The 16,068-nt window shown below is 42.6% G+C and overlaps 1 protein-coding gene and 1 pseudogene across 8 annotated transcripts in view; both read right to left on the bottom strand.

The window, feature by feature from the left end:
• The window catches only part of LOC113066589 (neogenin-like), a 1,074,835-nt gene that overhangs the window by 16,659 nt on the left and 1,042,108 nt on the right, over positions 1-16,068 (bottom strand). The window lies entirely within an intron of this gene.
• Positions 10,267-15,577, bottom strand: LOC113066600 (protein MON2 homolog; annotated as a pseudogene).

Below are 16,068 nucleotides of genomic sequence, written 5' to 3'. Positions count from 1 at the left end.
TAGCATGACGATTAGAACAAGACTAGACATAATATATATATGACCAAAGATCTAATTTTTAGATCGAATTACACATTTAAAGATTTGTTTAACACATGATAACACTGCAGATGTTGGGAAACATCTAAATGTACCAAAAGGGAATACGTAATACATTATAAAACATGAAAACAGAAAGTTAATGAATACATTCCATAGAATGCATTGTTCAAAAGAAGCCAGTGACTTGGCTTCTCTCCTGTCCTGTGTGGTCGTAAACTTTACGACCTGCAAAAGTGGGGGTTGCAGAAGCATGGCTCTCTTTGAGGAAGTTAAAGTGAGGAAAGACATTTCCTAAAGTATAAGCTTGCAACTTATACTCTTCACATAACAAGGATTAACCATTTTATGCAATCCATAAACATAATTAAAATACATATTAATAATAAAATGAAAGTAAGGAACTTATACGAAAAGTTCCTTTGTCTCCAGTGTTTGGAAGAATTTGGGTTGGGGGTTTTCGTTTCTTCTTTTGAAGCTCGCATGGGCATCGTAAATAGTTTAAGTCCAGCCAGGCTGGCATTTAGTACCAACAGTCTGAATTTATAAAACAGAATTTAACCATGAATCGCTGACCTGCATATCTGTTACATCTCCCCCTTTCGTCAGATGAAGTCCCTGTGTGGACATCATCGGACGGCAATCATCCCGGATGGGCAGATGACAGGTGAATCGTGATGGTCATGCAGCAGGTGGGTCATGATGACAGGTGGTTCCTGAAGCTGAGGATTCAGCTTGGTGAGGTTCGGTATTGTCTTTGACTTTGCGTCCCTTTTCCGGGGATTCCATCGGAGACCTCCAGCCACAGTTGTCGTGAGTTTGGCTGTAGAGGTTTGCATCTCGTTGAGTATCCTGTATAGGATGAAGGTCACGCCAAGAGTCAGGGCGGGACCAATGACGGTGGAGATGCACCGTGCAGTGTCGGCAGCAGTCCAGGCTAGGACCGCAGATGACTGGTTCAGAATGGGCTGTCGAGACAGTGCTTGGAGGGCTGTATCGACAGGAGTAATGTCAATGTGTTGGGTGGTACCTTTCAGTACTTGGTCCAGCAGGTTGGCACGGGTGGCGGTGTCATGCTGGTCGTAGGTCAGCATAGCTGAGCGCACAGGAGTGTTGACGAGCCATCTGTTACCCACAATCTCTGCTTGCGTTTCTGTGACTTGTGTACGAGGCTTGGCTTCGGCAGGGCAGCGCGTATCGCTGACCCAGGGTTGCAGCTCGCAGATTCCTTCAGAGTTGTGTCTGAGGAAGGGTTTGCTAAGGCAGAGATAATGAATGTCTTTGGTTAAAGTACACATGTGCATGTTTGGGGCCAGGTACAGCTGTGTGTTGCTGTCGTGGTAGGCCCCCACATTTGGAATGTGTGTTTTGGTGTGGGTGTTGCTCTTCCACATCCTGACACTGACAATGTCTTTAGGTCTGTAGACTTGGCTTGACTCGCTGATGAGTTGGTTCAGGAGCACGTTCACTTCTCTCTGTTTGGGGTTTACATGCCGTAGGAAGGCACTATTCAGAGAGTTGGCCAGGTGTATTCGTAGCAGGTCAGCTGGCATGGTGATGGTGTAAGACAACACAGTTAACACGAGGCTTAAGGGTATCATGTATGGTGGGGTTTTACTCGTGGTTAGGCTGTCATTGGAGGAGCTAACCTCCCACAGCATGTCTGTTGTTAACGCTGTAAGCAGCTGAGTCTGGGTAAAGTTCTTCTGGAAGACAGTAAACAGTGGTTTCAAGGAGTTTACAGTCTGGTTCGCTGCATTGACACTGGACATAACAATGTTAAACATTCTGGCGGCAGCAGCGGCTCTAAGCAAAGCTCCCGGGAACTGTTTGGAGCGGTGGTGGTGTCCACCTAACTCCATTTGTGTAACCGTCACTTTCTCATGTTGGCTGAACAGGTGTTTGACATTGGCCTCAGTGTGAGTGAGGGAGTCCTCTCTCCATCGGAACCTTGTACAGCTGTATTCGGTTACAGTGCTGGGGTAGTGTGCCCTGTCATCGGTAGTCAGGAGTCTCAGCGGTTTTCTCGGTGGCAGCTGTCCTCTCTTTGGCTGACAGCACGGCACGGCAAACCACAGCAGCATCCTGGTACAGATAATAGGGAGAGAGAGAGAGAAAGGGGAGAAAGAAACAAACAAGGCCTGTCTTTGGTTGGACAGGACAGTCTCTTTGCTTCGTGGGCGGCGACTGGGTTTAGCTCGCCCTCGCCCATGTTTTGCCACATCTTGCTGCTGGCATGACGCTTGCCTCAGTGTTGTGTCAGTGGCTCTGGTGCTGCGTGGTGCAGCACATGCTGCGTCATGGAAATATATTGGCAGTATCCCCCTTTTGCTCCGTGGCATTACACGCCCTGGCATTGTGATGTCAGACGGTGCACAACCCACAATATTGTTCTGTGCACGCAGCATGGTTTGTGTATCATGCAGTGGTCTGGGGCTTTGGTTGTCAGTGACTGTAGACTGGTTGCCAGGGTGGATGGAGGGGTCTGAGAGGTGGTAAAACAAAGTCATTATCAAGGTTTCAGAAGCCTGCATGTCCGCTATGTTGGTCTGTGTAGACAACGGAGCCTGCGTAAGCGATTCTGAGGTAGGCAGTTTAGCTAGTAAAGTTCTTGTGCTGTGTGTAATCACTTCAACCTTGAATGTGGGTGGGTGGGTTGGGAGTGACCACAGAATGTTGTTTAGTGTGCCAGTTTTGGCAAGGGTGTCAGTGTGATCTTTAAAGTCCTCGTCTAGACTTGGTAACTTTGAGTGTCCTTTTTCCTTCTTCCAGTACACGATCACATTGTGTGTTTTTGTGATGTTATCACATTGCTGGAACAGGTGTTGGTGTTTGACATGCTTGTTTGCAAGTGTGAGTCCGAGTTCCACACATTCAGGTGAGGATTGGAAGAAACCCAGCGTGTGGTGTAAGGTTTGACCACCTTGCAGGTTGAGTCGAACAGCGACCCCTTTGGTGTAAGCTGGTACCACCGTACCCTGTTTGTTGACTAAAGGTACAGAGGCTTGAACTTGGGCCTGTTGTTAGGGCGTTGTACTCATGGCTGGCTGCTGGGGTTCCCGTGACCTCTGTGACCTGACCGTCTGGCTCTGTGGGAGTTCCCGTGACCTCTGCGACCTGACAGTCTGGCTCTAGCAACCTGTGTGGCTGGAGAGAAAGAGGTTCTCGCACTTGAGCAAAGTCTTTTAGCTGTTTGAAGTTCAGAAAAGGGTCAAAGTGTTCTAGCAGGTCTTTGTCGATGAGCAATGTATGAGTGTTCATTGGTGGGACATACATGGGATGTATTAGACTCATCGGAACGAATGTCAGGTGAATGGAAACAACCTGTTCAAACTGGATGTCATCCTGTCTGTACACCTGTACATTCAGTTCATAAGTTTGAGGTGTAAGAGTTCGATCTTGTCTCTTAGCTTCAAATTGGAAAGGTAAGATGAGATTTGAAAAGGTAAGATGAGATCACCGTCAGGTTTAATCCTGTGTCGATCAGGTCTTCCCTGTTGACTCCTTTTTTTGACCCACCCCCTTTTTGACAGGGCTGCCCAGGAATGTTGGCATTAGGGCAGGTGGGACGATCGGTGGGTGATGAGGACCGGTCTTGTGTAGCTCGCTGCGAAGGCAGGTAGTCAAAACAGCATTTTCTGGTACCTTGTGTTTGTGGTACCTGGTGTGAGGACCTGTGCTGTCTCGTTCAGTTAGCTGTAGCTGTTGACTGTGGAGCTCGGGCAGTGTTCTGGGTGCTTGGCTCATCTTCCTTGCGAGTATTCATGTGAAGAAGATCTTTCAGCACCCTCAGGATCTCTGCTGTCTCAGACGTGGCTGCACTGTGTTGCCCTCTGCTGGCTTGGAATGGTATTGACTCTCTGTAAAGATGTCTGTGACTGTGGTGTTGTAGAGCGCCATCTAGGGTTAACTCCAAGCAGTGCTCAGAGACAGAGACGTTGGGGTTTTTCACAGTCTTTTCACAAATAGTCTTTTGCTTGGTGCAAGCTTTGTGGGCTAAGTTCCGTAACTCTTGTGTAGTTCTGTTACGGGGACACGCTGGGACTCTGAGATGAAAACTCCAACTGGCATGTAGGTTTGGGAGGAACAGAGTTTTTAAGTTGAAATCCTGTTCCATACCTGGTTCGTTGCATGCTCCGAAGTAGGTGTTTCGTAGCTGACTACAGAAAGTCTGTGGGTTTTCAAATCGGCCCTGTTTGAGGTCCATAGCAATAAGGAGCCCATGATCTGAGTTTGGATCAGAGAATTCAAGAATCAAAGTCTGTAGCAGTTGCTGGTAGTACTCTTTGACAGTCTCTGGTTGACGATCCAGAAAGCAATGCACATCACGGCTGGACGTGATTTTTAACAGGTACAATGTGTTCACATCTGTCACGTTAGTGACAGTTTGCAAATGAAAGTCAATGGCTTGTAAAGAAGCATGAACATCATGTTCTCCTGCAGGATCTGGAATGAATGTAGAGATGCTTCTGGCTAGCTTGTGAAGTTCTCTGTGAGCAGTGCAGGGTTTGGTGACATGCGTTCTCTGGAAGGGTTCTCTTCCCTCCGTTGTTGACAGATGTTCTTGTAAGCTGGTTCTTGTTACACCCCCTTTTCCAGCTCTGGGTTCTTGGCTGAAAGGGTTGGAGTGGCGGCCCGGGAGAAATTTTTGTGGTGTGCGTTTCTCCGATCCAGCCACTCTGTAATCTGTGAAATTGTCTCAGTTCTGTGTGAACAGTGTAAAGTTCATCTTGGAGCTTGTCTCTCTGCAGAGTAAGCTTGTTGAATTTAGCTTGGGCCGCTTGCAAGTGTGTTTTGCAGGCCCAGGTTTTATAGTCTCTTTCTTTCAGTTCAGTCTCTGCTCTGTTTAGGAGAGCGTCGCCTTGCTGGAGTTTTTTTTTTTTGTTGAGTTCTTTTCTGGCTTCTCTCTCCAGCTGTTCTCTTTGATCTGTGTCGAGGCGAAGATCTTGCAGGGCATTGTGAAGTCTTTCAACTCCTTTCTGTAGCTCTGGATCTGTGTCGTCCTCTTTCTCGCGCTGGTTCTGGGTCTCGAGGAGGAGCTGATCAAGATGACTCTGGGTTGGGGCCTGGTCCTTCCAGGCCTCCTCCGCGATGTTGCTCCGTTCACTGAGCCGTGCCTGGGCGACGAGAATGGGAACTGGGCTTCCGAAGATCCTGGCGAGTTCTCTGTAGTAGTCGCTTTGGTTTGGATCGCGTGCCATCAGTTCATCTAGCTCGGTGTCTAGTTGCTCTGGGTGCTGCAGGTTACTGGCGTCCTTGGGCAGGAAGGGGGTCGTCACTGCTTTCAACCATGTCGAGAGGTTGCCCCCGTGGACTGCTGGACTGGATGCCTGGAACATCCTGATTCTCTGTCGGTGAGAGAAGCACAGCACACACACACAAAAAGACCAATGCAAGTTCGTTCTACGTTTAACGAGCTATATTCATACGGGCTGTGCCGTTTATGAGAATTTTGGGGCTGACTGATGCAAACAGTCAGACAGTTAAGTAGCCAATTAACTTGGGTCAACGAAGGACCTGAAATGGAGATTTGACAGGCAGTAGCCTAGCGGGTCGTGTGATGACACCGGCTGCTGGTGGTCGCTCTACTATTTAACTTCGTTGGTGGCTCCCAGGTTACTGTCTCTATGTGAAATGAAAGAAACAAATCACAACAGAACAGAGGGTAGAAAAAGATCAAAGTGAAACAACACTTGAAATGAGATGAAAACAATAGAAACACAATGTGTTAGTGAGAATAAGGAGGCCTGAGCCTACTGCTAGGTTTTAAGATAGGGCCAACAGGTGAGTGGGCTATCTGGGTAGGAAACCTAGAAATATGGTGTGGCTTAAAGAAGTAAAAGGGTCAGAACACTTAAAATATATCCGGGGGAATATCTAATATTCTGTGGCTTATAATAAGTGGATAGGTTTAATCATTTTTGGTTCACCTGGTTGAATTGAAGTCATTCAGGTGGGAACCAGTGGCTTGGTCAACCTCCCCGGTGCTCCCCAAACACTGAACCGCAGTGTCCCCGGTCCTCCGTTACTCTGGCGTGGCGCCGTCTCGAACGGCTTGTGACTTTTAGCACAACCTTTGGAGTGCCAAAATTGCTGATGTCTCTTGAGACAAGAGGAACACCGGTCGGGCAGCCTTGCTCACTGGAAACCTGAGATGACTGTCCAATCACCAAGGGAGTTCTACAATCAAATACACAAAGGATGAACAAAGGAAACTTAAAGTTAATTAAGGTTTGGTTTGTTTAACATCAATTGAGTAACTATATGTAGAGAGGAAAGGTAACAGCTTTACCTAATCATGATAAAACAAAACAAAGGAATTTATGATAATAATGGTAATTATCAAAATAACCTAAGTCAAAAGAGAGAAGCAAAATAATAAACATCAAATTAAAAAACAGTAATGAAACAAGGGAGAAGGAGTAGCTGGTTTTCACCACAAGGGGGGGAAAGTGCTGCTTCTCTGTCTTTAACCTGCTGAGCAGAAAACTTAATTCAAATTAAAAATTCAAAACTGGTTTAAATCAAAATTTAAAATAAGCATGTATGAATTGAAAAGGAAAATCTGAATAATATCCTATAATAACCATTGATAGCTTGTAAGTTATCATTAATAATTATGAAATTAATCAAACAGGGTGAGATTAATTAAAAAGGGTAGAAGTGGGCATGCACTTCAAAACAGAATGGAAAAGACAGAGGTCTGTTAGTCGATTTAACAGGAGACTGCCACTAGATGGCTTACCTCCTAAGTGGGTCAATCAGTGGTTGACCTGAAACATCTAGATTTCCACTATTAACAATTACATTTTAATTCAAATCATGTTTGAACCAAACTCAAAGTAAATGTAAACAGTCAAAGGCAGGGAACATTCTTTTGTTTCCCTGTAATAATATTCGCACGAGCAAAGCTGTAAATGCAAATAATTATCGAGAATTTAGACATCCAATTCAAATATACATCACAGGGGATTATAAATTAGCAATCAGAGCGCATTATCTGAAATGGCCACAGGTTGGCAGCTTTGCACTCATGCAAGCTGGAATCAGAAAGCAGGGTGTACCCTGAAATTTCTAACCCACACGTTCCCTCTAGTGTTTAGATAGAGGAATTACAATTTCAATATGACTTAGAATTTATCTGATCGTTTGTCAGGCTGATTTTCTGCATCAAAAATCACAAGTAACAAACAGAAAGTTTTAATCTCTGAGGTGCTATATTAACATAGGTTGAAGGAAGGATCCGTTCACTTCCAAAACACAACTGTAATAAAAACAGGAATTTTCCAACTGTTGACTCCAATAAACATTTATCAAAATAGCACTTATGATCTAAATGTTTTAGGTTTAAAAATCGGGTAGCTAAGCCAATTTTAGACCAGGAGTTTTTATCGTTTTAATCTTGAATATCACTGTGGTTCACCACGAATTCAATAACGATATTTAATAACAAGGCCTTTTTACTGAATCAGAGGAACATCGCTCATGTTCAGATTTACATGTTGCAACTAATAAAAGATTTCTTCATCTTTTAATTATTCATATTAAAATGTTCTCACTGTAAAAAGATTTTGGTCTTTCTTAACAGGATACTTTTAACATTATACTGCAGTTTACTTTCATTAAAAATAACAGTGACTATACTGTTAAGTTTCTACAAATACCTAGCGCTGACTGACCAGCTTTTTGCCTCAGTCAGTTGAGTGAGTTCGCGTCTTGCGACTTATCTCACCAGTAACGTTACATAATTTCATAGCGCACGTGCAGAAATTATTAAAAACCATATACACAGATTGATTGCTCACAAAACGAAGTTTGAAATAGCCGCGTTCCTCCACCAAAATGTAACAACAATGAGTTTTACATAGTAATTAACTCAAATGATATATAGGGAATTTGAATAATTAATCAAGAATTTGATTAATATATATCTCAGATGACAGTTACATTTAATTTTATTGATTATGAAAAATAGCTCAATTGCCAATACCAATACTAATCACAGGGCACTGTAATTTACTCATTAATATGTCAATATTACATTCTTCATATCAATTATTGTGATATCTCTTACTGTAAATTATTGCAGATCAAAACCGTGGTATGTCCAGCACACCACTATAGACCTATCAATTTTCAATAAAGTTATCACGCCTTATAATTCAAGGAAAAGTATTCTCTGGCCATGAAAATATTATCCTATCCTTATGATAAATTTAGTTTCTAAATTTAGAGCTTGTAGCTAAAGACCAAAACATTTCAGTGACTCGTAATGTGAGTGGGGTGGAGTCCAAATACAATCATTTTATATATGGGTTTTTAATAATTCAACTAGTAATACATCAAACTACAAATCACACAGAGTAAATATGCGTACGAAAATACAGACAATAAACATTTACAAGACAACGGAATCCAAATAAAAGAGAGAGAGAGAGAGAGCGAGAGAGAGAGAAGTGTAGAAAGCGAGAGAGATCACAGAATGAGCTCAGGTATGAAAATCAGTCAGTAAACCTTAGTGGAACCAACAACGAATCAAATAATAGCAACACTTTAAAGCAGCATTTAAATCTCCATAGAAAACGATACTTGCATGGCCCAGTGGGTGAGCGTGGTACCGGCGACGCACGTGTGATGTCACGTGGTCCTTTGAAAACTGCGCGCGTGGGCCGGAGGCCGTGTGACGCGCGCGCAAGCTGCGCTGGATCTTGGCGTGAGCGTGGAGTCACGTGTTCCTTTGTTGCAAAGAGGTGTTCGTTCATCTTCGCGCGGTATTTGAAAGGTTCAACAAACAATGTTCCAGAATTCGTCTTCATTGTGTGGAGAGGCGAATAGTTTAATAAACTTAGTAAAGAAAAGAAAAGAAAACGAACGAAACGAAAGCTTCCAAAGGAGCCATTAAAATGGCTTTTTCTCTCAGCCCCTGTGCTGAGGGGGTTCGCGCTATGAGCGCGGCCGAAGCAACGTTGGAGAGCAGCGTATCCGAGAACGGGGAAGAGGAAGAAGCAAAAAGAAGAAGGGTGGACCTTGTTTGGTCAATTCTTATAGCTTGAAATAGTTCACGCCCATTTTCGAGGGAGCATCCAATGAATGTCCGCGATCTGAAGCGGAGGGAAAGTTCCTTTGTCTCGGTTGAGACAAACCCCTGATGATTTAGGGCCTGTCCGATTTCATCAGGAATATTAAAGCAAGTTCATTATTCCAGATTAAATACATTTTTCATTACTTTGCTCTAGATAAATGGGTCTGTCAAAGCATGACGATTAGAACAAGACTAGACATAATATATATATGACCAAAGATCTAATTTTTAGATCGAATTACACATTTAAAGATTTGTTTAACACATGATAACACTGCAGATGTTGGGAAACATCTAAATGTACCAAAAGGGAATACGTAATACATTTATAAAACATGAAAACAGAAAGTTAATGAATACATTCCATAGAATGCATTGTTCAAAAGAAGCCAGTGACTTGGCTTCTCTCCTGTCCTGTGTGGTCGTAAACTTTACGACCTGCAAAAGTGGGGGTTGCAGAAGCATGGCTCTCTTTGAGGAAGTTAAAGTGAGGAAAGACATTTCCTAAAGTATAAGCTTGCAACTTATACTCTTCACATAACAAGGATTAACCATTTTATGCAATCCATAAACATAATTAAAATACATATTAATAATAAAATGAAAGTAAGGAACTTATACGAAAAGTTCCTTTGTCTCCAGTGTTGGAAGAATTTGGGTTGGGGGTTTTCGTTTCTTCTTTGAAGCTCGCATGGGCATCGTAAATAGTTTAAGTCCAGCCAGGCTGGCATTTAGTACCAACAGTCTGAATTTATAAAACAGAATTTAACCCATGAATCGCTGACCTGCATATCTGTTACAACACACACACACATATATACACAAATTTATCAGCCTAGCACTTATAAATAGTATTCGTAATAATAAAATATCTATCTTAAATAGAGTTTACCAATAAATAATGTTGGGCTTCCAGATGTGGATCTAGTGTCAGATGAAGTGACCTGGACATCTATAGCTTCGCTCCTCCTGAACTCTTGTGTGGAGCTATTATCTGGAGGTGTGCTGTGGGACACGAGAGGAAAATGAGTACGCATGACCCTGAGATCACTGTTTATTATACATCATGATAGGTTGGACACCTTTTGGTAAACAGGAAGTCCTCCAAGGCGTTCACCAGCTCTGGCCACATTTTGTCAAATTTGCCTGAGGATGCTTGTTGCCGAGCAACAGGGAGTCCAATAGAGAGCACTTTGAGCAGAGAGGAGACGGCCAGCTTCCAGGCGCTCTCCGCAGGACAGGCGTACTTCAGACCCAGAGGAGTCCTCAGAGTCTAAAACAGAGACGACTGATCGATTTAAAGCTCCTGCTTTAATACCCAGCTGCCTCGACCGAAAGCAGGTGACCTAAGGAGACTAACAAAACTACTAATTCACAACCAGATTACACCATTTACTTTTCAATTACACCAGAAACTGTAGTCTGATTACAAATTACGTGACAAAAATTGTAGTTAATAGCATAATCTGACTTACAAATATAGGTAATGTAATCGGACTACTTTTAGATGATTAACTTATTTAGCACATAGATTTAAATGTGATTACTGGTCCATGTTGATAAAAAAAAAAAAAAAAAAAAAAAAGAGAGAGAGAGAGAGAGAGAGAGATTTCATTCATGTATTTCATTCTTTGTTATCAATATCATGGAATGCGTTGAACATTACACATTGGTTTCCCCAAACTGAGGTTCATGGGATTTTCATGAAAAGTGGATAATTAATTGAATCAATGTTTTGAAATTGAGATTTATACATCATCTGCAAGCTATAGGTTAACATTTGGCTGAGATACAACTATTTGAAAATCTAAATATTGAGAACATCACCATTAAAGTTATCCAAATTAAGTTCTTAGCAATGCATATTACTAATCAAAAAATAAGTTTTGATATATTTACGGTAGGACATATTTTTTGGAATGGCATGTCATCAGTTACTACCCAGCACTGTTCACAGCAGACCAAAAAACAATTATATGTGTTGAGTTCAGTCCGTTTGTACCTTGATGATGCTTTGCAGGATTTTTGCGTTGATGACGGCTTACAAGCTGTTTTATGATACAGATCGACCATCACGGCACGTAGTTTAAGGCCACCCACTCCGCTGGACACAAACAGGACAGAACAACAACAAAGACAGTGAATATAAAAAAAAACTAATGTCTTCCCCCTCACCAGATAGGTTCTCCTTTCAAACCAAAATCTAATTTTTATATTTACTAAATGTAAAACAAGCGGTTTTATTGACGGTATAACGTTTGGAAATAATATTTAATGTTTTCAAGTATATTCATCATCTATTCAAGTCTCATTTAATATAATTTTAATGCAACCCAAAATAAAGCCTTTAAATTCTTTTCAGACCTTTCTTTGTTTAGTTTTTTGGAGTAGGTGGAATTTTTGCATTAATTAATTTGTTCACGCACCCCATATACACAACTTTAATCATTCTGACTTTATTCTAAAAATATAATGGCACTAAAACGCTGCCATATTTAATAAATTGCTTAATGCAATGCAGTCCAAAACACAATAGACAGACAGACAAAAAAAAAAAAAAAACTCACATTACAATTAAATTAAATTGTATTAAATTCTTTGGGCCTTTTTTTTTCAGGAAATTATTCACAATATCCTTGGTGTTTAATTTAAGGCTTTGTGTATTCTCAATGATAATCACTACTTTCGATAGTCTTAATAAAAGAAAATGAAAATAAGAGAATTAAAAAAGCACAGTTTTTTGGATGATACATGCGTTCTGAATAGCTGATGCATTAGCAAATTTCATATGGCACACTACTTTTTACACATTACACTGGAAAGAAAAACAAATGTTATAACAGTATGACGAGCGAAGTTTGTCTTACAGAGCAGTTAAATGGAGCTGAAATGAGCCGAAGGGAAAAAGGAGAAAGAAAGCAAACGAAAGACAAGAGATAGAGAGGAAGAAAGCGTGAGGGAGGAAGAACTCACCGGTGCAAAGAGTTGGATCTAAAGTGGATCCGTATGAAGTACAAAAACAGAACAAGAAAAGAGCAGACAAATGTTTACTACCACTGCTGATCACAACACACTGATGAAACTACTTATGATGATGACAACAACAAAGACGAACAAACGTTTGAAACTACCCAAATTACCAATCGTATATGCATTCAAAACCATCAAAGCACTCCTGATCTGAAACATCAAATCCGAAAACAGACACAGAAATGACTGTGTATTTATGCTGAGTCATAAAACAACGTCAAAGACAAACAGAACAAAAGCAAACCAAGTACCTTAAAAAACAAAAAAGTGAAGACTATGAAGTGTAACCAGGATGGAGACTCACCTGGTTGTATTTGGCATTGGCCACATGTTTGGTCTCCATCTTCCCATACTGAGGAGGTTTGCAGGAGAACTCCACAAACAGCAGGAGCTGCTCAAAGACGGCGGGATACATCACCTGGAGATTCTCAGAACCCACACAAGTTGCCTAGAACCACGACAGACAATCGTATTCAAACATCAAAAAAATAAAAATCAGAGTTGTTTAGGTGTAGACACGAGTGATGGAAATACTAAGCATGTAACAGAATGGATAAATTGTCTACTCATTCAACAACGCAAATATTCTCAATCCAAACAACAGCATCAACGTGTCAAAACAACCTCAAATAATGCACCCGAAAAACAAAACCCTTGACGGTGCACTTAGAAACATAATACTTCATTAACCAAATTCCAAAGGTGTTCTATCTTCTGCAGGACATCGAGGGCGGTCAGGACCGCTTCTTGCAGGCTAGTGAGCACCGCTTCTGTATAGGAGGGCAAGATGAAGGGCGAGGAGTCTGAGCTTATGGGGACAGACACCGCTCCATGCAGAATCACCCCCAGCTTCTTGAGATCCTCCATGCTGAACCCTCCTGCGATGTGCTGGTACAACGCTGGGAAAGTCTGTGTTAGTGCTGTCAGGAAAGGCTGACTGGGTACGAACACTAGTTTATCTGTTCCACCACTAGGGGGCTGCGTGCACTCGGTTCCTATCTGATACCAGGTGTTCCACGCTGACCACCAGACGGCCGAGTCGTCCAGCTCCTCTCCGGGTGGAGGAAGTGAAGGTTGGACACCGTAGCGCTGGACTAGTCGCTCAGCAAGGGAATCAGATCGAACTGGGGGTCTCCCAGGCCCAGAACCTTGAAGAGAGACTATAAGGACAGGAGGAACGTCTATAGTGGCTCTCGCCAGTGTCTTTAATGGGTGTGACTAGCTGGAGGATCTCCTGGAAGCTCTTGAGGGCGGCGAGGGAAACCTCATTGTTATTGCTGAGTGCAGCGGACTGGATGTGGTCCAACAGAACTTCCCAAGCCTTGAAAAAGTCTCCTGCAAGAAAGAACGGGACATTCAGAACCAAATTCCGAGATACTTCTTTGAGAACCACATGTCTCGAGGCTTACCCAGCTGCTGAAGCAGGTATCTCCTGGTGTTGAAGATCAGAGCTACGCCCGCAAGGGTCAGAACCCATGTTTCTGCACACTGTTTCTCTGCTGTGTCACGTGCAGGGGGGATGAGGAGGTTTCTACCTCCGGATTCGATCTTTTCCTTGTCGGCCGTGGAGGAGGACTTCCTTACACAGTCCAGCAGATGAAAGAGAACCTGTGGAGCAAAGAGGTTTGGTTATTAACAACAATAACAAAGCAATTTTGACTAGAACTGGCTTTAATTTGGTCATTGGTCAAGTTTGACCCGACACAGCAGTTTAAACCAGAACTGGCTTAAATTTGGTCTCTGGTCAAGTCTGATCCGACAAAGCACTTTTAACCAGAACTGGCTTTAATTTGGTCACTGGTCAAGTTTGATTCGACACAGCAGTTTAAACCAGAACTGGCTTAAATTTGGTCACTGGTCAAGTTTGATTCGACACAGCAGTTTAAACCAGAACTGGCTTAAATTTGGTCACTGGTCAAGTTTGATTCGACACAGCAGTTTAAACCAGAACTGGCTTAAATTCGGTCACTGGTCAAGTCTGATCCGACAAAGCACTTTTAACCAGAACGGGGTTTAATTTGGTCACTGGTCAAGTTTGATTCGACACAGCAGTTTAAACCAGAACTGGCTTAAATTTGGTCACTGGTCAAGTCTGATCCGACAAAGCACTTTTAACCAGAACGGGGTTTAATTTGGTCCCTGGTCAAGTCTGATCCAGTACCTTCCAAACCACAATCTTCCAGGTCGGTGGTTGCAGCAGTGTCCCGTGAGCAGAAATGGTAGAGAACATTGTCTGGCCGGCGCTTTTCCTCACAGCCGGCCGTGGGTCCACACACAACTCACCCAGCTTGGCATACAGGCACAACCACAGGCAGTCAAAGGGTGGCGCAGGGTGGAAGGGTCGGTTCAGAGGTTCACCTTTATCTTGGGCCTGTTTCAAGAGAACGGCTTCCTCCCTCTCCAGCTCCTCTGTAATAGCTTCTCCCCTTTGGAAGAAGTAGTCTGAGATGTTCCACTGCAAGAAAAAAGGAAAACTCTTGGTCATCCACTAAGTCAGCTCAAAAGAACATTCAAAACCTTTAAGCAACACTCGGAGTACACCTCACCAGCAAGACGATAGACGTCAGGCTGATGTTCAGCTCTTGGTTCTGGAGCCCAAAGCTGCCAGCTACATCCACCACAATTTGGAGGCACATGCAAGGCATTGTGGGTAGGAAGTCGGTCACCACCAACTGCAGGCACTGGAAGGCTCGTATGAGGGTTTCAATGCAGAACGAAAGATGTGTTGAGTACAAATGATACACTCACAAGAACAACATTTCAAATGTGATTGTTAAATGCTAGATGCTAACTACATAAATCATAAAGACTTACTCGGTCAACCAGCCTTAAAAGAAGGACCATGCGTATTGACCAAGCAGCAAACTAACACTAACTTGCATAACCCAACATGCACCAATAAGGAAATTCTCACTTGTCTAAAATGACCTGCATGAGCTTGCAAAAAAGACCGTCTCACCCTTGGTCATTGCGGATCGCTCCAATGACCCCCAGCACCAGAGGCCATCCCGGTCTGAGACAGTCTCCCTGGTTCTGCAGGATCTGTAGGAGACACTCCAGCTGTTTCTGTCGGATATCGGTGTGTAAGACGTTGGAGAGCTCCTTCAGAGGGTTCAGAAGCAGCATCTGCAGCCTCCGACGAGGACAGGGGATTGGTTGGTTGAAGGTGCTGTCCAATCAATAACCAAACTCTCCAAGAGCACTGATTTCAGATCATCTGACTGGATTTCTACCTGGTTCTGGGACAGAAAAGAGAGCCCAGCTTTGATCAGCGAGGTGATGGCCTCTACTCCCTCATTCTAGCATTAGGATGCTGACAGACCTGACAAGATATTGCCACAACAGGCTTCACGTTCTTATTCCATACATAATACCCTTATTATTATTTATTCTTGACTTTGTGGTGAAATATGACCCAGACACATCTTTGACATCAAACATTGCAAATGGAGCTTGAAGACATATGGATGGACAACATAACGTCATTATCACAAAAAAAAAAGAAAAGCAATATATATTGGTCGTAAGAATAAATTATTATGCAAACAAAACGGACAACACAAAACATAATTAAGACTGAATTAAAAAATATTCATAAATTATACTAGACTTTTTTTTTTTAGATCTCAAGAGGAGACATTCCTTATTGGATTTCGATTGTGTAGAGCACAGATTGGTGTGTTTAAATTGATGTAAAACAAGTCCTTTCACATTATTTGCATTGACATTCCACAACGCATTAAACTTTTGACTCCAATTACTGTTTACTTTCTCAAATTGTGCAACACACAGCTGAAGATATAAAATAACATTCAGGGAATATTTATCAAAGCCGTTCTGTGGTCTGTCGGTCAAAGCAGCACACTACAGTTGTGAAATAAACTTAAGTGTGACAGACCAGATCAGCTTGAAAACGA

The sequence above is a fragment of the Carassius auratus genome, chromosome 50, assembly GCF_003368295.1.
Source record: "Carassius auratus strain Wakin chromosome 50, ASM336829v1, whole genome shotgun sequence".
Classification (NCBI taxonomy): domain Eukaryota; kingdom Metazoa; phylum Chordata; class Actinopteri; order Cypriniformes; family Cyprinidae; genus Carassius; species Carassius auratus.
Note: the sequence above shows the minus strand (reverse complement) of the source record. Positions and strands in the feature narration are given on the sequence as shown.